The sequence below is a fragment of the Sipha flava genome, unplaced genomic scaffold (genome assembly GCF_003268045.1).
Source record: "Sipha flava isolate LNK unplaced genomic scaffold, YSA_version1 194_pilon_pilon, whole genome shotgun sequence".
Classification (NCBI taxonomy): Eukaryota; Metazoa; Arthropoda; class Insecta; order Hemiptera; family Aphididae; genus Sipha; species Sipha flava.
In genome coordinates, this window is record NW_020272758.1 from 1,188,977 (window position 1) to 1,215,948 (window position 26,972).

The 26,972-nt window shown below is 29.9% G+C and overlaps 1 protein-coding gene across 2 annotated transcripts in view; it reads left to right on the forward strand.

The window, feature by feature from the left end:
* Positions 1-26,972, forward strand: part of LOC112681662 (B-cell receptor CD22-like) — a 356,479-nt gene that overhangs the window by 184,577 nt on the left and 144,930 nt on the right. The gene's annotated exons all lie outside the window — the stretch shown is intronic.

The window sequence follows — 26,972 nt, forward strand, 5'->3', positions numbered from 1 at the left end:
GCAAAATCGACACCGCATTTATAAAACGGTCTTGCTGACTCAATACGGTCACTCGGTAAATCTGCCATTATGGGCCTTTGTCTAAAACTATGAACACATTCGTGAATTATTTTTCGTATCGTACTTCTTGCGTTTAACGACTAATATCGCGTTCTTATAGAGTATATTACTGCTTGAGGATCACCATAAAGTAAGTTTTCATGCTCCTCGCGAATAAGTAGTTTAGTGAATGCGCTGTTGACGGGAATAATTATTGGATGTGGTTGATTAATATCAATAGACATAGCATTTTTCAGTCTACCATCCACCCTGAGTATACCATTTGTATCTAAAAATGGCTGTAAACGAAACAATTTACTTTTTTTTGATATTTGCGAGATCGATGCACGTAATTTTTTTTATTTTTTGTTTTGGACTCAAAATGTTCTTGTTGTATTAAGCGAATTAAACCTATCTCGCTACGTTCCAATTCTGTCGGCAACACTGGACCAGTTAATTTTAATTGTCTACCGTTTAACGCGTTATTAATAAATCGAAAACAATAAGCTATCACGCGTAAAACTTTTTTGAATGACAAAAATCGTTGAAAAATTGAATTATTTGACACAAACACCACATTGAATACTTGCGTTTCCTTGGCTTCGGTTATTATTTCATTTTCTTTCAAAACACTTTTTTCATTATTTTTTGGCCATAATTTGATATCTTTTATCATCTACTCGGGACTGTTCCACCATAATAGACTTTCGGATAATTGTGTAGAATCACAACCGCGCGATATAATATCCGCTGGGTTCGACTCAGTCGGTACGTGAAACCAATCGGAAACAGTGGTTAATTCATGTATTTCTCCTACTCGGTTGGCTACAAATATTTTTCATTTATTTGAGGAAGAACAGATCCACGCTAAGACAATACTGGAGTCACACCAAAAATATGTACGTTCGATGTTTATATTTAATTTAGGTAATACGCGTGACACTAGTAGTCGCGCGAGTAATACTGCTGCACACAATTCTAAACGTGGCAAAGAAATAGTTTTTAACGGCGTCACTTTAGACTTTGCGCATATTAATTGTACGGTCGTTTCATTATTTTTTCCTGTACAACGTAAATATAGACATGCTCCATAGCCTTTAATAAACGCGTCAGAAAAACCATGTATTTGTATTATCTGACAACTGTCGATATGGGTGTAGCGTGTCAACGTCGAGGAACGTTGATTTAATTTATCAATAATAAATCTTGTCCGTACTCATTCCATTTATTTATTATTTCATCAAGTAATGGTTCATCCCATCCTGTTTGAGACTGTCATAAATTTTGCAATAATATTTTGGAACATAACACTACTGGCCCTACTAATCCTAAAGGGTCAAAAATAGAAGCAATATATGCTAAAATGTTACGTTTAGTCGGCTTATTAATTTCGAAATTTTTTTTTATTTGATATCGAAAAGTATCGTCTCGAAAGTCCCACATTAATCCTAAGATTTTCGATATGTCCTTATTCTTTTCATTTCCCCATATTTTGCCGGAAATTCTAATCTTTTTTAGATCTGGATTTAAACACTTGCATTCATTTTCATTAGATTGCATTATATTCTCTAATATTTCGTTGTTATTTGAAGACCATTTTGATAACCTCATGCTCGCTTCTCCCAAAATTTCGACGAGGTCGTTTTGTAATTTTATCACTTCCCTTTTGGTCGGAGCACCACTTAACAGGTCATCTATATAAAAGTCACGTGCAATTACGTCACATGCTATGGGATATTCATTATGTTTTAGTTCAGCCAATTTATGCAAACACCCTATGGCTAGGAATGACGCCGGAACTGTCCCATATGTCACTGTTGTTAATTGGTACGTTTTTATAGGCAAATCGGGTTTTTCCCTCCATAATATTCTTTGATAGTTTCGTTGATCTTTTATTACTTTTATTTGACGGTACATTTTTGTAATGTCGGCGGTAATCACATACTTATGTGTACGGAACCGGGCTAAAATGTATATTAATTCGTCTTGAAGAGCGGGTCCTTTCATTACTATGTCGTTCAGACTTAAACCGAATGACGTTTTACAAGACGCGTTTGAACAACACGTACTTTGGTCGTTGAACTGTTTTTATTTATAACAGCATGATGCGGAAGATAACAAGCTACAACATTTTTATTTTCTTCATTATCGCTAATTAGTTCCATGTAACCTAACAGCTTATATTCTGTCATTAATTTTGAATATTCAAATATTAAATTTAAATTTTGCGCTAAACGCCTTTCCGTGGCAATCAGACGTCGTTTGGCGATTTCATACGACGTGCCTAGTTTTGAAGTATCGTCACGAAATGGAAGTTGTACTATGAACCTACCGTTTTTATCTCGTATTACGGTATTATCGAAATGTTGTTTACACTCTTTTTCTTCTACTCTATAGGGATAACATTTCGATACTTCTTCCATACACCAAAATTGCGATACCAAATTTTCTAATCCGAATTTGGTATTTTTTATGCATACATGTAAATTTGAATACATTTATGTTGAAATATCGTTGCATCTTGACTCGTGTACTGGACCAGATACCACCCAACCAAATTTAGTTTCCTGTAACACTGGTCTCCCAGGTATCGTTTTTATTTGTCTAGCTTCTAATAGTTCATAAAAATGACTAGCACCCATCAATAAATCTATTTTTTGTGGTTGACGAAACGAAGGATCGGCTAGAAATACTTTATCAGGAATTGAGATTTTATCCTTTATATATTTCGACGATAATTTGTTTGTAATGCGCGGGACGATTAAACACATTATATTTACGGAGAATTTATTTACGCATGACACAATAGACACAGTAGCTGACGATGAATTATTTTGGACTGTCTCGCCAATACATAGAACCGTATGCGATACCCGGTTCCTTTTTAATTGTAAGCTTTGTACCATATTTTCAGTAATAAAATTGGTCTGTGAGCCAGAGTCTAGCAAAACACGACACCGTATCAATCGATCAAATTTGTCTCATTTATCACCGCCGTAGATAATATTACCTGTTCATATACGGTCGGTAATATACTATGTGCACTAGTCGTGGATGCCGCTGCTATCTCTTGATTACCAGGTCATTCACCTTTATCGGTTTCATCTATTTTTTTTCTTGCTCCGCGTTTACTTGCATTGAGGACGGCCGTGGATAGTGTAATAATGAATTGTGAGGTTTTGCGCACTTAAAATAATTTCTTGACATACAATTTTTATCTGGATGTTGGCGTAAACAGATTTTACATAGCTTCAATTCTACTACTTTATTTATACGATCCGATACTGTTAATGAAATAAATGTTGGACAACGGTATATTGCATGTAATAATTTACATACGTAACATTTAATTCCTTCTGTCGACGCGAGTGACGTAGATCTTACTGGACTTTTCTTCCAGTTTATATTTTTTGCTTTAATCCCAGTGTTTATTGTTCCCTTTGTCATAAATTACTTCGAAATTTTGATTGACTCCTGCATTTTTGCGCGTTTATCCAGAAATTCATTTACCTGTTGCGAAGTCGCTACTTTGTCACTTATTACACCTATTTACCACTTACGTACTGTATTCTTATCTAGTTTTGTCAATATTATATGGGTATGTAGTGGATCCCACAAGTTTGGACTTTGCCCTAATGTCTCTAGAGCTTGCATGTGCCCGTTTAGCTTGTCTACGAATAAACGTAATTTTCCCGATAATTCATTACTTATCATTTCGGATTCTACAATTGACTTTACGTGAGTTTGAATTACAATTTTTCTGTTATTAAACCGGTCAACTAATGTTTTCCATGCGATTTCATAATTTTTGGCTGTAGTTTCAAGGCAGCTTACGCAATTTAACGCTTCACCGGATAAAGCATTTCGTAAATAAAAGAACTTTTCAATCGATAATAATACTGGATTTTTGTCAATTAGCGCGGTAAAAATATCATAGAAGGCTGACCACTCTTCATAATTTCCGGAAAACGTGGGTATATTCAACGCAGCTAATTTTACTGGTGCTTTATTTTTGGGCAAACTACTTATCTGTTCATTATCTCGTATTGTATCCCTTGTGTATCCAGTAAACTCGTTTCTCTCGTTTTTCGCTTCTTCTTTTTCCGAACTTTGTATACAATTTTCAGCTTCTGCGATTGTTTGGAAATACGTTTCTTCAAATTCAATCCTGTAGCTCTCCTGTTCACTCATGTTACCTTCTACCTCTATCGAACTTTGTACCTTCTCAAACTCACTCCAAATATCCTCAATCTTTGCTTTACGAATTTTTACTTGATTAACATCTTCCTTACCTTTCACTTCTTGCATAAATTTCGCAAACCATGATTTCAACTGTCCCCTTTGCATTATTAAATGTTTTAAGTCTGCGGCAATTGTTCTATATATTGACTATGCGTGATTATATTGATTATGAGTTTTATTATTATAATTGTATATGTATATTTTTTTTCAATTAGTATCTACTTCGTAGTTTATGGAGATTAATTTTATAAGATTTTATGACTCATAGTAAAAATAATATTATCTACACAATGTGCTCGTTATTACGGACTTTAAACATATTATATCTTTATATTGTATTAACCGTGTCCACCCGGAAAAACCCACTTAAATACTAATAAACTTAAGGTAGGTATGGATATAATGGAACTAAAAGGAATATATTTTCTTACCGGTTAGACTTGAGGCAATTATGGACCTGGATCTGCTTGAGGTTCAACTTTTTCTCGTAAGGTTTTACAAAATAAATTAACTAGTAGACTTGAGTATATCCGATGTCCTGAGCGGTACGGCGACGCTCTCTTGTTATGTTAACCTCAAATTTTTTCTTCACTGTGATTTTTCTTTTTTTTTTTTACAGTAATATTCGCGTTCCTGGAAATTTCACGAATGTTCCCGAACGCACTTTGTTTCGGTATTCGAACGATCACTACACGTATTTGAACGGATTTAAACGATTTTCACAACTGAAAACTTTTACCGTCGCTACTTTTATAAAAAGTCGTTTCTATAGGAGTATACGTGTTCCTGGAAACTTCACTTATTTCTTACGAACGAACCTTTTACGATATTTAATTAATTATTAATGCCATCCTTGGCCGAAGGACCAAATAGTCGTTAGCTTTGATTAAAGAAAAATAAAACTATAATTTTCGTTTGTGGACTATATATTTTCTACGATTACATATTTTTTGAAAAGCTTACTTTGGCTCGACTCGACTGACGAACCCGTATATAATCTAAATACAGTCGGTCGTTGCGATAACCCCCTACCTAACTACAATATAAACTCGGTTATTATCAACAATTAGATAAGATCGACCATCGCCCATATTAAAATGATTATGCAAAAAAATAATTGTTTATTCCAGTAAAAGAAACTCAGGTCTGAAAATGATAGGTAATTCAATGGTCCAATCCTGATATAGTCATGGTAAAGTGGTGATTCTGAGTCGTTCGTACATGATTTTGCTAGGTCACCACTAAGTATAGACAATCTCTACATCATACAATTTCGGCTTATTCTTTACCAGTTTAATCAACTGCTATAAAACCTGCATAAAGCACCATTTTCTACAATACGATATGTAATATTTAAAATAGTTTTATATTCTTAGTTTTATAATAATTATTTTATTAATATATAGGTACATTGTGTCATATTATCTTTATTTAATTAATATACTTTTTTGGATTTTTCCCCTTTTTGAATGTATAATATTCGTAATATACATAAAATATTATATTATAATGTATTATAATTTAATATAACAATTAAGTACTTTTCTCAAAATCCCAGTCAGTTACTTTGGTTTTTTTATTCATAGTACTACAATATGACAAATATAAGTTGACTGGCACCTACGCGTTTCTGATTCACACTGAAAATGTATCCTAGGAAAGGGCAGGTAACGTTCTGATAAAATATTGTTTAAATTGATTGTTAGCTGATGATTGTGATTTGACCATGACGTGAACGTTGTCGGTATTGTGAACATTCCAATTTAAAATTAATTAAATAATATTTCATTCGATGTCCCGCATTCGTAATGTGTGCATCTAATTTATTCGATAATTACTATTTTATTAAAAATCAAACTAAATACTTAACCGTTTTTGTTGTGAAAAGTGTTAAAAAAACAAGAAATTCAAGTGCTTTTTTTCAACAAAATAAATCGCTGCCCATCTGGGGCCTTAAACCCCAAGACAAGACTTTCTGTAACTATTTTAATTATTCAAACCCGTATAACGTATAATAAACCGTCTTCTCAGTCCGTATCTTCACTTACGTAACAACACCTAAGTAAAAATGAACTCTAAACCTAAGACTATCTCCCCAATTAAAATTATCAATCAAAACACCGTACAAAAGTTAAAGAGTAACAGCCAATTAAGCGAGTCTGATACAAACGACGTTTTCAATTACGAATGGACTGATGTCGTCTCTCCCAAATCTCACAAACGTTTAAATTCTGATAAATAAAGTCAGTTACCAAAAACAATTAAAACGACGGCTAGCACGCAATTTTCCTCTCTTAATAAATTCAGTTTCCTATCACAAAAAGATGAAACGGATATGGAAATAAATGAAGCAAACGAAATCGTTTCTAAATTACCTCCACCAATATTTATCAAAACAAAAGTTCAAAATTATCAACAATTTTGAGAGAAAATAAAAAAAACATTATTGAACCGATTGACGATTTTACCTGTAAAAACTCTACCGAAGCAATTAAAATTAACACTACCTCTGCAAATGCATACAGATCCATAATTAAATATCTAAAAGATGCAAAAACTAAATTCTTTACGTATCAGTTAAAAGAAAACAAACCTTACCGTATCGTCATTAGAAATTGACATCCCACCACTCCACCATATTACATAAAAGAAGAACTCGAAAAAGAAGGATTTCAAGCAAGAAACATCACAAACGCTCTGCATAGAGTTTCAAAAATAAAACTACCACTATTTTTTGTAGACCTAGAACCAGTGCCTCACAATAAAAACATATTCGAGCTCCAAACTATATGCCACACCAAAGTCAAAATTGAAGCACCTCGTATCAATAAACTATCACCACAATGCTTAAATTGCCCAAACTACGGCCACACCAGAACTTACTGTAACAACCATCCGAGATGTGTCCATTGTGGTGAAAACCACCGAACTGACACATGCACCAAAAGTCGAGCCCTCCCTGCCAAATGTGCGTTATGTAACGGAGATCACCCATCATATTATCGTGGATGTCTTGTATTCAAAAAACTGCAGCAACTTCGAAAAAAACAATCACCAAGCAAAAGCAACACTGATAAAACTGAAGAAAACACAAATCGCAATAATCCCATCTTGTACAACCCATCTCTCAACAGTATCTCATACCCAAAAAATTCAAATTACAGTCAAACCTACTCACAGGCAATTCTACAAAATAAAAATCCTATACACACAAATAACGAATACCAAAACTAACAAAACGTAAATATGACTACTCACTCAATTGACCTCCTTTTTAAATGAATTCAAATTCCTCATTAACCCACTTATCTCACTTCTAACAACAGTCATCGACAAATTATTAATGAAAAATGTCAACTAATAATAATCAAACTCCTCCTTTATCAATATTACTCTGGAACGCAAATGCATTAAACCCACAATAAAAATGAACTACAACACTTACTTTACGACAAATAAATAAATATCGCCCTGATTATAGAAACACACCTAACACCAATGAAACATTTCAACATACCAGGCTATACAACACACCGAACAGATCACCCTGATGGTACTGCACACGCTGGTACCGCGATCTTAATATCCACTACGCTATTATACTATGCATTACCGACATATCAAAAGACCTATATTCAAGCTACAAATATACAAATAGTACTTAATCATATCCTCATTACAATATAATCAGTCTACTGCCCTCCTAGTCAAAAAATAACACAACCTTGACTCCAAACATTCCTAATAACACTTAAAAATTCATTCATTATTGGCGGTGACTTCAATGCAAATCATACCGTATTTGGATGTAGATCAACTAACCCTAGAGGCCAAACTTTTTACAATACAATTTTAAATAATCACCTATCCTTCATTTCGCCTAGTGCCCCAACCTACTGGCTATCTCACACAAATCGTCACCCAGACATATTATATTTTTTCATAACCTCGCTACCAAACCACTTAAATAATAATATAAAAAACCTTGAAGAACTGTCCACTGACCACTCTCCAGTTCTATTCCACCTAGGTGGTAAGCCAGAAAACGTAAACAACACTCCACACTCTAGGAAAATTAATTTCAATTTATTCCAAAAAAAATTAGACGAATACATTTCATTAAATATCCGACTAAAAACTCGCGACGACATAGACAGCGCTTTACAATTCCTTATTACAACTATCCAAGAAGCAATAACAGGCTCAACCTTTTCACAATCAAATAGTAATATACCAACAAAACCACACCAATATACTTATTTGCCACAGAATTTAAAAGAATTAATAAAAAAGAAATGCCAAGATAGACAAATTTGTAACCAAACCCACTACCCGGGGCACAAACATAAATTAAACAAATTAACAAATAAACTGAAAAAAGATCTGCAAACCTTCAAAGCCAATCAATTCCACTCATTTTTATCATCACTTACACCAGTCAATGGTTCCTTATGGAAATCAATAAAAAATAAAACCAAAAGAAAAGACGTAGTACCCCCCTTCACAAATCCTAACAACACTCTAGCCATAACTGACAGCGAAAAAGCTCATTTATTTGGCAATCACCTATCAGAAATTTTCCAACCCCACTCGGATACAAATCACAATATAACAACACACATAAAAAATGTCCAAACTTTTCTTAACAGTCCACTACCAGCTAAACCAATCACACCACAAGAAATAAAATATTATATTACTAAACTACACAACAATAAATCCCCAGGATATGATCTAATCAACGACAAAATACTCAAAAAATTAACAAATAAAGCCATCCTTCTTTTGACTCACGTATAGAACACAATGCTCAGGTTATCATACATTCCCCCAATATGGAAATTCTCAACAATAATAATAATTGCTAAGCCAGAAAAACCAAAATATTTGGTAACCTCATACCGCCTGATAAGTTTACTACCGACGTTAGGGAAACTTTTCGAAAAATTACTTCTTAAAAAAATAACCCCTATTATCAAAGAAAAAAACATCATCCCAAATATTCAATTTGAATTCTAATCATATCATTCGACGATCCACCAAATACATAGAATTACCGACAAAATATCATCGTCATTCGAAAAAAAAGAACACTGCCCCAGTGAATTCCTTGACATTGCGCAAGCATTTGATCGCGTCTGGCACGACGGACTATTATTCAAATTAAAATCGTTTCTTCTTGCTCCGTATTTTCTCATCCTAAAATCTTATCTTGAAGACCGATATTTCACTGTTAAATTTAACAATTCCTACTCTGTCTACCATAAAATCAAAGCGGGAGTACCCCAGGGAAGTAACCTATCACCTATATAATATATACACATCAGATATGCCCAAAACAAACCATACAACTCTAGCGACATATGCAGACAATGCCGCTATACTAGCATCAAATAAAGACTCAAAAATGGAAAATTAAAATAAACGAAAACAAATCAGTCCAAATAAATTTTTCTCTGAAAAAAAAACGAATGTTCACAACTTTTGCTCAATAATTCACCAATTACTATCCAAAAAGTAACCAAATACCTCGGAGTTCATCTACATAAAAGATTTACCTGGGCTAAACACACAAAACAAAAAAGAAAACAATCAAACTCACGTCTACATCTCCTTCGTCCGTTATTGTCTTCTCCAATGAATTTAAAAAACAAAATACTTATATACAAGACGATTATTACCCCTCTCTGGTCATATGGTATCCAAATCTGGGGCCAAGCCAAACCATCCAATATAAGACCCATACAGGCTTTCCAGTCTATATGTCTTAGACAAATAACTAGAGCTCCATGGTATAAGACCAACGACGCACTACACAAAGATCTCCAAATTCCAACAGTCAGCGAAATAGCAACTCACCAGTACAAAAAGTTTCATTCCAAACTGCACTCGAACCAAAACCCTCTAATTTCCCGCATGTCCTCTATAACCAACCCCAACAATCCTCCAAGGAGGTTAAAAAGAAAATGGCCAAGAGACACTCTTGTCTAACGGTCTACATATTATTGAACCCATCAAATTAAATAGGAGGTACTATTGATGTATGGTTTTCCCCCCTCAAGACATTCAAGTCATTTTACTACTACTTATATTATCAAATTTACTTATTGTGCAAATTGTATAGATTGTAAATATGCTTTAATAAATTAAAAAAAAAAAAAAAAAATTAACCGAACCGATACTGTAGCGTGATCGAACCTTTGCGTTACCTATAATGTGAATAGTTAAACTTGGCACTGATATTCAGTGTCGTCTTTTAAAATACCAAAAAGATAATACAATCGCAGGCATGGTTATTTTACAGACTAAATGAAATAATTATTCATAGTTTATGGATCTTTCTTGAAAATGTTATTTATTTACTTTTTAAATCAGTATTGTAGTGTTCAGTGTATTGTATGTTGACTCGTTATAACGCTACAGCAGCGGTTCCCATACTTATTTTCAGCGATGCTTTTTTTTGTATCCAATTTAGCCATGATGCCCTACTGTGAATCACATTACAGAATAAAAAAAAACCTATTATTAACCAATTTTATTAATTTTATTAAAATTTAACTTCATTATAAATTAAATGCATTTTTAAACATAAATAAATAAAAGTTATTTTTATTGTGATTACAATTATTCTTCTTCTTCTTTAGGCTTTTACGGGCCATTTAGGTTCATTGCCGCAACAACCAACTGTCTCCATCTATCTCTATCTTGAGTTAGTTCTTTTCCGTCGTTTACTCCCGATTTTGATGCATCTTTTAACATTAATTAAACATTAATTTAACATTAAATTCATACAACCCTGTCTCTCCACCGTTGTCTGGATCGTCCTCTTGGCCTTATTGTGTCCAGCTTCCAGTACGTGGCCAATCCTATAAGGCTTTCGGACCTCCACACATGTCCATTTTGATTATAATTATTATATCAAATTATTATTAGATTTAAATTAGAATATTCGATTACACAATATAAAATATTACATTATTTGCTATAAAGTTTTTACGAAAACCATAAGGAAAAACAATTGTATACATTTTAAACTATTTGTTATGAACCGTGGACCGCCGTGCACTTAGAAAGTGGTCGTGGTATCCCTAGGGCACCGCGTTGATCAGTTTGGGAATCGCTACTCTACAGTTTACACTATAATAATTTGGGTAGATTATTAGTAAGATTCACGGTGGTAATCCATAAATAAAGCTTGATATCATGACCGAGATGTAGTGAATTTGGTCAAGCCCTGGGCCTTTTTTTTAAGCCCGGGCCCCTGAGCTACAGCCCCAGCTATCCCTCCCCTCTTTTCGGGCATGATTATTTACAACAGTTAGGTGAGACTGAGCCACACTTGCCTCCTTTTAATAGCCTCCACTGATTTAACTAATTTGTAGTATTCTTATTTTACTGCATGTGAATCGTTTATAAGCTCTAAAAATTTTAACGAAGTACCGTACAAAAATGATAAAATTAATGACGTAAAAAAGTTTCCAAATTCCATCTCAATGTATAAATCGAATTTTACAATCAGAAAACCAATAATTTTATTATAATAAATAAATGAATCTATAAAATACATATACGTGTGAAAAGGTTGAGAATATTATACGTAAAATTGACCTTTCGTTTCACTAGTTTTCTTATTAAACATCCAGAACTATAATTTTCTGTGCGTATCACAAATATACACTATGCAATAATATAATTATACCATTTAAGGCAAGCCTAAAGGAGCATAAAGCTGATTAAAGCCAACTGGAATCACATAATGTGTGGTCGTCAGTAAAAATAAATACATGTTCTGCTCCGTTTAATAGTTGTTTCGCGTTTTAATAAAACATAGGTATTTTGAAAACGCGTATGCCGTGCGGTATCAGTAAATGCGCGTTTTTTGTAGAAAAAACAAAGAAAATGCAAAATCTATACATGCCAATTATTCTTTATGGAATCAATTTGTTCGTAATTTAATTAATTTAAAATATTATTTTTTTTTTTTTAATTGAAAATGATACGTTACTTTGACGTGACATCGTTAAAATAATAATAATCTTTTCACAAACAATATTTTCAATAGCATATGAGTAGAAAATAACTGATATTCATTGTAATTGGTAGTTTTGTATCCCATTTGTTTGTTTCAAGATATTTAAACCCATGAATAAATTAATACAGAAAAAAGCATATGATTAATAAATACGAGAATAATAATAACTAATAATAATTTTGTATTTTTATGCATTCGATGATTATAAAATACATTTATTTTTTTAACTTTTTTATTATTACTAAAATAAATATTCGAGTTATTATTATACGAAACACAAGGCTGTCTTGTGTTATTTGTTTTTTAATTATCACGTTTATAGTAAAATTACATTTCACAGTACAAATGTATTTTTTTTTAATTAGAAATTCTATGCTAATTCCCTTGTTTAATATGGACTGTTTGACTTTTCACTCCTGTCTACGCGTGCAATATGTACATATGTAATATATTGTCCTTCGAGTGTTTTTTCCATGTACAATGTTTGAAACTATGTATAGGTGTCAGCTATACAGCTGCGTTAATTAAAACAACAAAAAGTTACCCTCAATAATGGCAATATAAAGGCACATAAAATTAATAACGACGACCATTATGAAACGACTTTTGAATAGTTAAAATTTAATGATATATTTTTTCACACATTGTACAATACAATTTGTTCCGTACCTAAAAATAATATATATTTCGTGTTTATATAATGTGAATACATGTTTCGAACACAATCGTGAATCGCATATAATAGCATAAATGTTAATTTTTTACCAACCCTTGGGGCACTTTTCCTTTATTTATTACTGTTTGAATTATTGTCAATGTAATACAAACCTCCAATTTGTGTCGATTTTTACAATAATTACATTTTTAATATTTTTTTTAGTATAGAATGACAATAATATAACAGAAATACTGTTAATATAAATGTACAAATTATATTTATTATGAAATAGTTCGGAAAACAATTTTTAAAAATAAATGTTTAGATGAATAATAATCCATAATCCAAGAGTCTTAGTAAGTTACTTATTGTTATAAATTTTTTTTATTTTCCTAACCCACAGTTTTCATAAAAATACATTTATTTTACTTTATTTTATTTTTTTTTTTATGAAACTTTTTTTATTTAAAATTTGTACAATGTAATACAATAAGTAATTTTGATGATTTTTGAATGACGGAAATAGAAAATTGCCCATTTGCAACATCTTGTGATAAAAATACGTGTGTTAAATATGAATTGTATATTTATACGTCTGAAAAAAAACCTTATTTCCGTGGCCATAATAATCGTCTTAAGCATTTATTTTCGACTTCTATTAAAAACTCGTTTTATTTGCAATGAACATTACATTTATCGAATAAACTATATATAAAAAAACAATTTCAAGTACAATGATATATTTATTTTTTTCGACAATAATATAAAATAAAAACCTTTCTTGTATTTCGACAATGACAAATGACCTTTCCGGGAGTAATATGACAATTGTTCACACAATTGGAACGAGTTTACATTGTTTTTAGATATAGATAATACAATTTGTTTATATTTTTTTCTTTTTTGGAATAATTATAAAAATGGAAACAATGACTTTCAAAATTATTTTCAATATTTTTAATATATACACAGTATTATTGTTTATTATAATTTAACAATTCAATGTTTTTTTTTTTTTTTTTTTAATAGGATGATAATTTTAAAAGATCAGATATTTCATAAGTTAAACAATTGTCCTTCAGATATTTATTTGATTATTACACAAATAAACTGTGTATAGTCTAGCTAAAGTTAATGTATAGAAGTTAAATTTAAAAATTAATTAAAATAACAAAAAAGGTTTTATTCTTATTGTTGATTTTAATTAATAGTAAATATAATCTTAACTTGAATAACAATTTAGCCATTTATTCTAAAATATAATAAAATTAAGATAAATTAAGACATTGTAAAATGCGTATTTCATAACATTTAATTAATACTTAAAATAAATATATTCCCAACTAAGTTCACAAATATAAAATAAAACAAATATTATTTTGGAGTTTGAAAATGTTATGAAGTATAAAGTTTTCATATTTAAAAGAAAACGAATACATTTTGCTGTTCACGTATTCACTATATTCACGTATATTTCAAATGTATTTATTTATTTTACTTTTATATTTATTACTTAATTCTAGTTTTAAAAAATAAATTTGTATTAATGATACGACAACTTATTTCTTATGAGATTTATATTTTTAGTTATTAATCGGACTTGACGTACGTTAAAAAACGCTCCATAATTATTTGGTTCCTGTGATGAAAATAATTAATTTGAAAATTAGAAAAACGTAATAAAAGGTATTAAAATATAGATAATTGATGGAATAAATAATTTAATGATAAAAAAAAAAAATTACAAATCAAAAAATGTATTTAATTTTAAGCAGCTATATTTTTATCTTCCTTCGTAGACCTAATATAGGGTGGTATTGGAGTTGGGCATTGAGATATTTGTTTTAAGTCACACTGCACTATGCACTAGCCTCAAGATAAGTCTTTAGATAAATATAGAAATGTATGAAAGCCCGCAAGGACCTTGTTTCAGATGTTAGTCTTTGTTACTCAGAATTTAAAATAATGGATATTTTCGAATTATGTTTTTCAAAGTATTGTAAGACCTAAAGCCACCTCTGGGCCCTATAGTAAATCATAACCATAGATCTCAAAATCTTAATTTTTTTATTTTAAAATTCTTTATTCATATTTATTTCTTCAAAATAGAATTATTCGCTAACCTAACTATCTTGGTTGATGAATTCATATTCACAGTCCTGGTTACGATATTTGGTTAGCTAACGTTACGTATAGTTGTTATAAATTATTATTAATCGATTGGTCTTAAAAAATAACAATGATTGTTTAAATATTTCACGACATTTTATTATAAATTACTATCATATGTACTACTATACATTAGCCAAACGACTAAGCACAGTCGGTCGATACAGCATTGATGTTTTGCATCTAGATCTAATTTCATGCACATCAATGTGCGTTTGTCAAAATTTGATTGTTCGTTATTTGAACATATTCTTATGTATGATGTTAATTAATTCTTATAAGTCATATGTTTCGGCATTAATATAATTATTATAACTTCACCCATGTTTTACGAGATTATATTCTTAGGAAGATATTTATACAGTATTATGTTTAGAACAATAATTACGTATTGAGTATTACAAACAATAATTCTCATTAATAATCATTTTATTTGTTTGTTTTGTGCAAAGTGATTTCATCTTGTACATTATAAAAGCTATACTATTACATTGACGTGGTTTAATTAACCATTAGTATCATAACAAGTGCAATACATTAAGACATTGTGTGTTTATTCCATTTATTAAAAGCCGTTTATAGGCACGCAGTATAACATCATCACTTGTTTTTGCAACATACATTTGTGCGCGGGCATACATTTAGCGAATGTTAGCTTATGAATGTTGAACAAATATTCAATGTTTAATTTGTTTCATGCTACCGATTCTTCCCCAAAAGTTTTAATTGAATATTTAACGAAATACTGAAAACCATTCAAATCTCGCGAAACGAGACAGTCTTAATAAAACATTATACTCACAACCATTATTAAATATGGGATATGTGTGTTTTTGTATTTCAATCACTTGTATATCATTTTCGGAAAGCTATTAAAAAATTCTTCGTTAAAATAATAAAAAAATAAATATACTGTATATTTAAGCATAGAAAACGTATTATACATACGTATATATATGTTACGGGCAAAGTATACAATTTAGGCAATAACAATAGATAACAATAAAATATGATTTAATGAAATATGATAAATCGTAAAACATAGTAAAAATAAAGTCAAATTATTATCTGTAACTAGTTTGTTCTTATCGTATTTTTATAATGGGGATGTTCACTTGTCCACATATTATACGCGTCTACGTGACATAATATATTATTACTATACTTATTGGTTTATAAGTTATATTATATGTAGTTGTAGTGCTTATTATGCAGTCGGCCTTTTACCTATTCTAAAAAAGAACTATTTAGTAACCGCAAATCGTTTGTATAGTGCAAGTTAATTCATTCAGTGCGTACTTAACTACTTATTCGAATATGGAAAAATGTAATGAAGATTTAAACAATTTGTTAAAAAAAAAGTCCAAATACTTCATTGTATACAAAGTTAAAATATAATCTATCAATTTTACATATAAATAAATTAAAATATAATTCAAAGAAAAAGGAACCGAATGATTATAAACTTTTAAAAAAATACGACGTGTTAAAAGTTTCTGAAGTTAACAAATTAGTTGTACCAGTATCTGAAAACAACGAAATTAAATATTATGTACATAATGAAGAGTTTTTAAATAACTTTTAAATTTTAACTATTAAATTAACATTATGTATAACATCAAATTTTGAAAACCAACTGAAAACTGTAGTTTCATATTTTATCGCCTTACAGCCTTTTATAGCTTACACATATGTGATTCTTAAACAATGATTTTCTCAACTGAAAACGATTGGTAAATAATTGTATAGCAATAGTAAACCATTGGTACCTGTTATTCAATTTGTGGTTACTTTAAATTCACTCAAAAGTCTCAACTACTTAAAGAATAATCTTATAATACTTGAATATTTATATACATTTTTCGTTTTCAGTTTTTATATAGTTTTTTAATATTTTATATTTATATAGATGTTTATCATCGGATTATTATAATTAAACTTGATTAATCTCACGGTATCTTATACCTCCATGATTTCAACGATTCCAGCATGGTCAACGTATTTACAATCACAAAAAACTTTCAAATCATATTTTTTGCTTACATTACCGCAGTATTAAAATATTTTCTATTATTCTTAGGTTTTTTTACACTCTGTTTCGATCTCTTTATACTTCTAAACATGCATAAGGTATTCATCAGTAAAACTAATTCATCTTAATGGAAATAATAATGAAATTATTAACTCTTTAAGTTAAAAAATGTAATTCGTAATTCAGGAGTATTATTACTATATAAAGCAAAGAATAAATAATTGTAAATGCTCATAGATATAAGTAATAATGATACTATTATGAACAATAAACGTATGATTATATTAAATTCGTGAAGAAGAATATTAATCCAAAAGAATTAAAAAAATCAAAATATTTTATTAAATAAAAATATCACATTGAATTTACGACAAAGGATATAACTAAAATCTCATACATAAAACTGAAAAAATAAGTTACACAACAAAAGTGATCGCACAATAATGATACTTCAATGTAAATATTTTATTTATTGTAAAATATTTTATAATTATGCACAAATATTTTATTATTATATGGAAGAGAACAAGAAAAGAAGAGAAAGAGAAAAAAATAGCGATAGAAAGAAACTCAAATTCATTGTAGTACACTTATTTATGTGCATTTTTGAATTATCTTCATAACATAGGAATATAGGCTAATACTTAAATACTATATGTTAAAGAAATTCCTATTTTCTTTCTTTTTTAGACGAAACTTATTTATTTTCTAAATATTATACTTTTATAACATATCGCTTTTCTTTATATCACTGACTCGCAAAAAATATTATATTCTGTTCATTGCAAACATGCCTGTTAACATTATTTATTTGCCATTCGAAAAAATAAATTTATTTATTTAATTTTTTTTATTGAAAAGAATATTTGAAATACATATTATAAATGTATATACACAATATTATTAAATATAAAAAAAAGTAATTGTATGATATTTGTATTACATATACCTATAACGTGCAAAAATAGTGCATTTAGTTATAAAAAAAATTTAAAATTTAAATTTATTTAGATTAGTAAAACTGACTATTTATGATTACTCATTATTAAAAATCTCCGTTTAGATAGCCATTAAGTTTTATGGTAAAAATAAAAATGATTGTTAATTATTATAGTCCTAAATTATTTTACTTGAAGTTAGTTTGAGCTGATATGGTTCAATAATAGTAGAAAAGTGTTTTGATATTTACTATATGAACTTGTCATATTGAGTTCATTTTTTTAATGTCATTAAGTAGTCTGTATTTTTGGATTTAAAATCACTGCAAAGTATTCAGTCGAATATATAACAATGAATAGATGTAGAAATGGTTATAATAAAAGTGATAGATGTATCAGTTCGTATTTGAAATAGTTTTAAAAACCCAACATTTGAACTGCTTATGCCCGTATTTGCAAATACCTCGAAAGAAATTTATTTTATGATTCATTTTATATGAACTGAAAACTTTGATTTGAGCATTTGGCAAAGTAAATATTTTCAATTTATGTTTGAGGTACCAAGCCACGTGTCTTATTACGAGTATAATAAGAAAAATAATTTAGATATTTAACTTTCAAATATATGAAAATATCTGTACCTGTTGAGGAAGAGGTAATTATTTTAAGCATTACTCAAATAGTTAAACAGATTTTTATCAGTTATAAAATTTAATTTTCCTACAGTATATCTATATATTACTTATTCAATATGTGGATTTATAATTATTCTAAACTATATTTTATTGATGGTTTTATTTGTATTCATTTTTAATATGATTTCGTATGTTGTGTTAGTAAATTATTTTAATTTATTTTTACATTCGGCAAACCGTTTATGTAAATTATTCATTTTAAAAAAGGCTTATATAAAAACATATCATAGTGATTCGCTGCATTTGATAGTTGACACACAAAAACATTTGGACCCCCCAAACCTAGAGCACCAGAACCGTGTAACATAAGAAACTTGACCCAAACTGTTGTCAACCGTGCTGGGTGAAAATTCTGTTGTAAAATTTAAAACGCTACTTGATAGCGTAAAATATTTAAATTCTGACAAACGTACATATATATTTATATCATGTATATATATACATAAATATGTGTAGGTATTTATACACGAATATTTACCGAGCCATCTCACACCCTCTATTTGCCCGTCGACTTTTGCGCGACAACGATGCGTATTTAATCCAATATTACACGCTCGGTATCGTAGGACTGACCGTCGTAGAAGTTGTTATATTGTGTGTGTGTGTGTGTGTGTGTGTGTGTGTGTATGTATATTTGAACATTGGTTGACAAACGGACCATATACATGTATGTGAGGATCATACACACGCATGCACACCCGTGCTCTCGCACGCTAAAGGACGGACGGCATCGAATATAACGGTCCCTTTTCACACGAAACTGTCCACCGTAATTTAATTTTACATACAGAAACCGACGGCATAAATCTCGATTTCAAATGCACTCCATGTGGGACTGTTACGCGTGTAATATGATTTGTATAAAAATTTGACGAAATCTAACATAATAATCAATGATAGGCCTACAAACTCGCTTCTTAGGGGATGTATTATAGGATGATATTTTGTATTATTATAGGATTGATCATATTTTTTGACTATTGTAAAATAATATAATGTAAACATATATATAGGCAAAATTACTTGAGAATATGCTAATTGTATATATATGAACAAGGATTTCCAAAAAGCAAATGCTACCGGAACGAAAAAAGCCAGTGGGACGTTTTTTTTCTTTAATAAATTGTTTTTGTTTAAATATCATTGAACGGAAAAAGGAATAAGGACCTAACTTTAACCATTATACTTGTTAAGTAATTACATTCCAGATTCACTTGCCTATTTACACTGATATACAGTACCATTCAAATTTATTATTCGACCGAAATACAAGTCCACCGAATAACTAGACGTGCGGCTTTTTTTTTTTTAATTACCTTCATCTTTTTCATATTTTTTAAACTTGTTTTATTGGATATGTTGCGCAATTCTTATAATATTATTTATAATATTCTTACAATATGAATAGTTTTTTATGTAGATAGTTATATTATATTTTTATATTTAGACGCGGTTCAACACTGTTCGAATTTTATTTATAGCCATGAAAAAGTTACACTCATCTGTTAGAATATAATACCCACATAAAGATATTTAAAATTATTAGTAATTGCATAAATGCAGGGCCGTGGAGAGATATCCATGGCCTTTGGAACAAATTAATCCTGACTCTTCTCGCACCAGGTATTAAACTTTCCACTGACTTCCAAAGTCTTCTTTTAAAATGTGGTGTATACCATAGAGAATTTAATCGCTATCATGATTATGCCACAGATTAAATAAAATTAATTATTTATACAATATAACTATTGGTCTTTCTTGAAAATGTTATTTATTCACATTTTAGATCAATATTATAGTGTTCAGTGTATCGTATGTTGATTTGTTATAACTCTATAGTATACGCTATAGTTATTTGGGTAGGTTCTTAGTACGATTTACGGTGATGATCCATAAATAAAGCTTGATACCATGACCGAGACGGAATGAACTTGGTCAAACTCCGGGGTTTTTTTGAATCCCGGGCCCTTGGGCTAAAACCCCAGCTGCCCCCCCTCTCGTCAAACTTGCATAAACGACATATTTGTACGTATGTTTTCACGTCCGACGAAATGAGTTTTGAATTTTAATAATAACCCTTTTGAAGGTTTAGCATCTCGTGTGGGATGCCACAACGTCTCCATCGAATATAACATAATCCAATCTTGATTAATTATACTTAAGGTTTACAATAAACGTTACGATTTACGAACAATTTTAATTTAACACGTGCATGTAATGTGCAAAAACTGGAAAAAATAAATCACTGTATGGAATAATATTACCTAAATAACCGTCACTCGCCTTCGTGCTGCCGTACATCGCAGTATAATATTTAAATTAGACCACTAAATGCCTCATATTCATCTTACCGATGTTGGGAGTATATAAACACAAATTGTTTGTATTTTATTATCTTATATAAATACTTCAATCGTTAAAGTAATATTCTTTAAACATTTTGTATGTACAAATTGTAATAAATATTCAGAAATTATAAATTTTTAAAAAATAATACTCAGCTAATTTGGCATTGGACAAGGTTTTAATATCAAAATAATATATGTTTGAAATAATTGTACAATATTACCACAAACCGATATACACAATTTAAAGTTATTCTGTAGGAGTTTTTTTAACTTAAATTAGTAAGAGGATATTTAAGCATATTATAATGCATGTTACTGCTTTGGTCAATTGATGAAAAAGTGTAATATGTAATGGATATATTTTTTATTTTATAGAAATGATACAGATAGGTTAAACAATTTGGGAACTGAGATTATAAATCCATTTATAATGCTATAAACTAGTGTTTCTTGTTGAGTGTATGAGTGCCTGTATTTTATTCATTAAATATTGAAATATTTCTACCGTATAAAATAATTATGATATTTGTATTTTTTAAGCGATTAATTGACATAAGAAAAAAGTATATAAAAAAAGCTTATAAGATATTGTACGAACCTAATATATAACATGGGAGTATCGATAGTATTAACTGCATAGTTTAAAAATTATATCATTATAGTTGATTAAATTATGAAAATAAAAAAAAACGGATTAAGTTCGTATAATTTTCTCTTTAAAAAACGGAGTACAGAGATTTTCATAAACCATGTTATTTTTTTTTTTTTTAAATATTCTATAAATTCTACCATCTTAAACCAATTGTCGAGTATTCAATAATAATGGTGGTGTATAGCAGGATGAAGGATTTGGTATCGAAAAGAGCCAATCACAACTGAAAAAATTGCATTAATATACATATATATTATATATATTATTTTTATGTATGATATAATTTAATATAATATTAGGTACTTCAATACAGTTTATAGTTCGTTTCGTTTATAATACGTTTTATTTAAAAACTGATATTATAAATGGCTCTGGAATGCCGCACTGGTATTATACTAAATAATATAGGTATAGTGTTATTCTGTGTAATGTACGTCGGTATAATATATTATTAAAATGGGCATCATAATATCATGGAGAAACACATGTGTTCATATTTGTCACCGGGCCACGACGAATACAGATGGTGTGTCTTGGAAATACGTTGATAAAAATACTGTCGAATGTCTACGTCATTTAATATATTATACTTATTACAAATATCGTGTTTTGCATATTTCAACGTTGCACATCATAATATTTTATTTGTTACGCGACGCACAGCTTTTGGGATTTATTTTTAAATTGTTCTCGCAAATTCTATCGCATAAACCAGTGATAGGACCTGGTGATTGAGCACATTTTTGTACTTAGTGATAGCTTATACTGTCTTTATGGTACTATAAATTTTTAATTTTTAATTTTTTTACTTTGGATTTCGTACAAATATATATATATATATATATATATAGATGATAGAAGCGTAAGACATAATTTGTGCGTAATGTGTATATAACTTTATTAGTTCTCAAAAAGTGACAGGTATAATAGATTTAATGCCCGTAACATTAACTCCTACACTCATTACTGCTCTATGCTTACTTCTAGAAAGAAATAGACGATCGTAGTGGTGGCACGTGGTAAATCGAATCATTGTTTGCAAAAAGCAAATCGTCATAAACGATTACACATGACATTTCGAGCATTGGGACGCTGAAGACACATATCCCAAAAACAATCATAAAAATGTATTTTATTTGCGACACGGTACTTCTATGTTATTTATGTTATTATTTTTATATTTTATCAAAACGAATTCTATTTCGTATTCAGAGCGATAAGATTGCAGTTAATGAACACCCCAATTTATATGCATACATTTTTAACTGCGTTAATATTGTCTATGGTTTAGTTATATCCGAATAATGTGTATACCTGGAACATTTAGAAAACACCTTTAAATATAATACTAAAAAATATTTATTTTTATCATTTAGTAAAAACATTAAAAGTGATTATATCAACATTATCTTGTAAATGAGCGCATTAAAAGTTAATGTATTTTTCAGCCAAATCGTTTCGCTCTAGATTACTTGCAAACCACATAATTTTTAAAATTTGAAATTATTATGAAATCATAACAAACGGCTTAATAATTACTCTGTATAATTATTTATAAATTATATTAATTTATGATTTTGTGTTCATTTTGTTACGTTTGACAAAAATATTTATCAACAATAATTTTATGTTTTGGAAATATATATATATATATACATATACAGGTAGGTCGGGTTTAGCAAATAAATAATAATTCTTTACAAAATAAATTAGCAATAAATGTTCACTTGACTTATATTGTATTATATGATTTATTTATGTATTATTAATTTCTCTCGGGCAGTATTCCACACTTAAAACTTATAATTTATTAATATTTGATTTAATTTAATGTTTACCATTATAAAAACATTGTAATTTACATCGTGAATTTATTTATATTCACATTCATATAACAATTTTACACAACAAAACCAACAGGGTATAATGTGTGATATGTATGTATTATTCGATTCACGATATTAAAACGAATTCAATATCATTATTAACAATAATTGTCTGACGGAAAATTTTTATACGTGTATTTTTAACCAGCAAGTTGTGCGAAACCCCAGCGATAATTGTACGGTCCAACCCAATCTTTCTGGCTCCATTTCGACACGAGAGACGTTCGGTGATAGAGAACGAATTTGAAACCGGCGGTTTGGTTCGAAAGGAAAACAAACGCGTTTACATCTTTTCACCAAAACGATTTCTCTCGACGCCCCACGAAAGTAATTGAATATTTCTTAGTTTCCAACGGGATAGAAATAACTAAGGAATTTCAGTGTAAAGTACTACTCGACTGCTGTTGCATCGGTAGAAAAAGCGAAAGAGGAAAAATTCTACTCATCCCTCGTACGTCCCTATTTACAGACGAAATATTTTTCAATTAGACAAATGAGAAAAACACTACACCGGTATTCGAAGAATTTCTGTGCTTTTTTCATTTTTTTCTTAACTGACGTGTTAAATATCATTCTTTTGGTGCATTATATTGTCATGTGATGGTGTGATATTCATGAATACAAATTAATTTCCACATACTGTACGTACGGCAACCTTTTCATGTTTATTCGTATTACTCGCGCTTTCAAAATATTTTTTCACTTTTATATTATTTACGAAATGCATTCACACAATAAAATAATGTTATTACTGTAAATGGGGTTGTTGTTGTGGTTGTTTTTTTTTTTTTTTAGAAGGGTATCGTTCTGAACACTGCGCGTAATTGACACTGATGCATTATTCGCTTGTGTTAATATAATTATTTATTTGGCCGAGAACAGTGTACCGTATACGTTGTTGTGTATGTGTGTGAGTGAGATGACATTTGTGTTACAAGTCGACTACAACCGAAATAATAATAAAAAAATAAAATAAATAAATAAACATAACATCAATAATTTCACGGGATAGTGTATATATTATTTTAGAGTCAAGCGGTGTACTACAGACTGTATATGTGCACATGTTTCTTTGCGCGTATGTGTGTGTATACGTACGTAATGGGTTATTACTATATATCATAAACCGGGTAATTTGTATGTTTCAATATTGATGACCTAACTTACCCGTTATTTGTTTGAAGCGCGCATAACATCATTGAATTATTGTTACGAGCCGCCGTGTTTATACGCGTGATAAATAATTTTAAGGAAAAAATTATGGGATAACACTGATCGTTTGAAATGCCTATGATTCGTGGGTGTATGAAATTAGTCCTTTGATTTGAGACATAATGCATAACTTTCGATCATGTTAAGTAACAACAATCAGTATATCATTTAAATCTCACCGACTTCGTCATAATGTTTTATTGAAATGGTTTACTTATTATTTTAACGGCGTTATGTCGATAAGTGATTAAAATCGATTGGCTGAGCAGTTGGCTGCTATTTTTGCACCCTGGGCTGCGCAAGTTACTGGCTTGGTTAAATTAAGTAAATTAACTTCATAACGTAATAATATGTATCAATAAGATAGAGTAATAAGTTAAAAGTTAATTTAATTTTTGGTTAACTCTGTTAAGTTAATACACATTTTTTTTAAAAACTTTTTATTAAGTTAAAAAAAAGTTGATTTTTTTTTTTTTTTTTTGTACAACTTTGATGTACTTTATTTCTTAACATAAAACCAAATTATTTACTATGATCCTTATACTTCATACAGTATTTCCATTTAGTATGCATTTCATTGAGGTTTTTCGTTCTTAAAAAAAAACTCATGACAAAAATCTTAATGTTGAAAAACATTAAAGAATACGATACAATCAAAAAAAATAAATATTTCCTTCTTATATAATATTAGTTGTAACTTCACTCTTCTTGGTAAAAATTGTTAAATTATTTGATGATTATTTTTAATTTAAATATTTCAATTATTTATCTGCATACCACAAAACCATTTGAATAATAATAAATAATCCGTGCTGTTACCATATAAGTATATAATAAAAAATGTATAATTGTAACTAAATACTGATAAAATTACAGGCCCATATCATCGCAGAAAATCGTAAAATCGATAGTTGGTTTTTATTTTTGTTTATTCTTAAATTTTAGTATCGGTATATATTTTTTCTCGAAATTACGGCGTCGCGCATCGTTGATCATCGATTACAATAATAGAACATGTTAGTGTCTTTATTATTATTATTATTCGATATTTGTTATAGTTAAATTAATAACAATAACAGCATTAAACCTATTTATCATAAAATATTTTCTGATATATGGGATGTTCTTTAGATTATGGAGTGATTGGAAAAATTTAAAATTTTTAACTTTAATCAATTTACTATACATTTTTTTTAACATGAAATTAAAATACATTAAAATAGTGAAATGAAAAAAATATAATGAATTCGTTAATTTGACATTAATTAAACAATAAATTTAATAAGTTAATAGTAAGTTAAATGAAAGTCCAAAAGTAACTATTTAAGTTAATGTGTTAATATAAATTTAAATTTTTAACTTAACTTTTACCTTTTAACTCGTTAGGCGTTAACGTTAACGCTGGACGTCAGAATTGTAGTTTTCATTTCCTCGTGTTGACATTAGTAATCCTTCATTTAAGATGTGTTTTTCTATCTTGACCTACAGTAAAATTCGATCGGAGAACATGTATTTCGAACGCGAATACCATGAACATGTACTTTGTACATAAATATGTTGGTAAACGGGTTGATTTTCTTTTGCGATTTGTAATCACTTGAATGGTCGAAAGTAACGGAAAAACGCATTGTACGTTTCGGTGCTGCCGCGTTAGCCACTCAGCGGGACGATACTCCTATATCGACGTGATATTCGATTAGGTTCATTGATGCGTGATCATTTCAGCGAAAATTTTCCATCCGAACGGAACGCACACTATTCGTTGTGCTGCAGTTTGGACGGGGAGTGAAGGGGCATGTTGTGTCGCCGCGTAGCAGGACGACGTACATTGACCGAAACATGGTAAACACCGCGAAATAACGGGTACACGGTAGTGGTTCTAGAACGGTTCGGCGGCGGAAGGGAAGGTTAGCGGCAACGGGAAAGTTGGCTTTGTGGAAATATAATAGCTCCGGTCCAAGATATGGCCGGAAAGGGAAACCGTGCGGATACACAATAGTCGAACAATTGTCGTGTCTACGGCTGCAAATTCCCCTCGAACGCCGGTCTCCAACACTCAGCCACCGCAT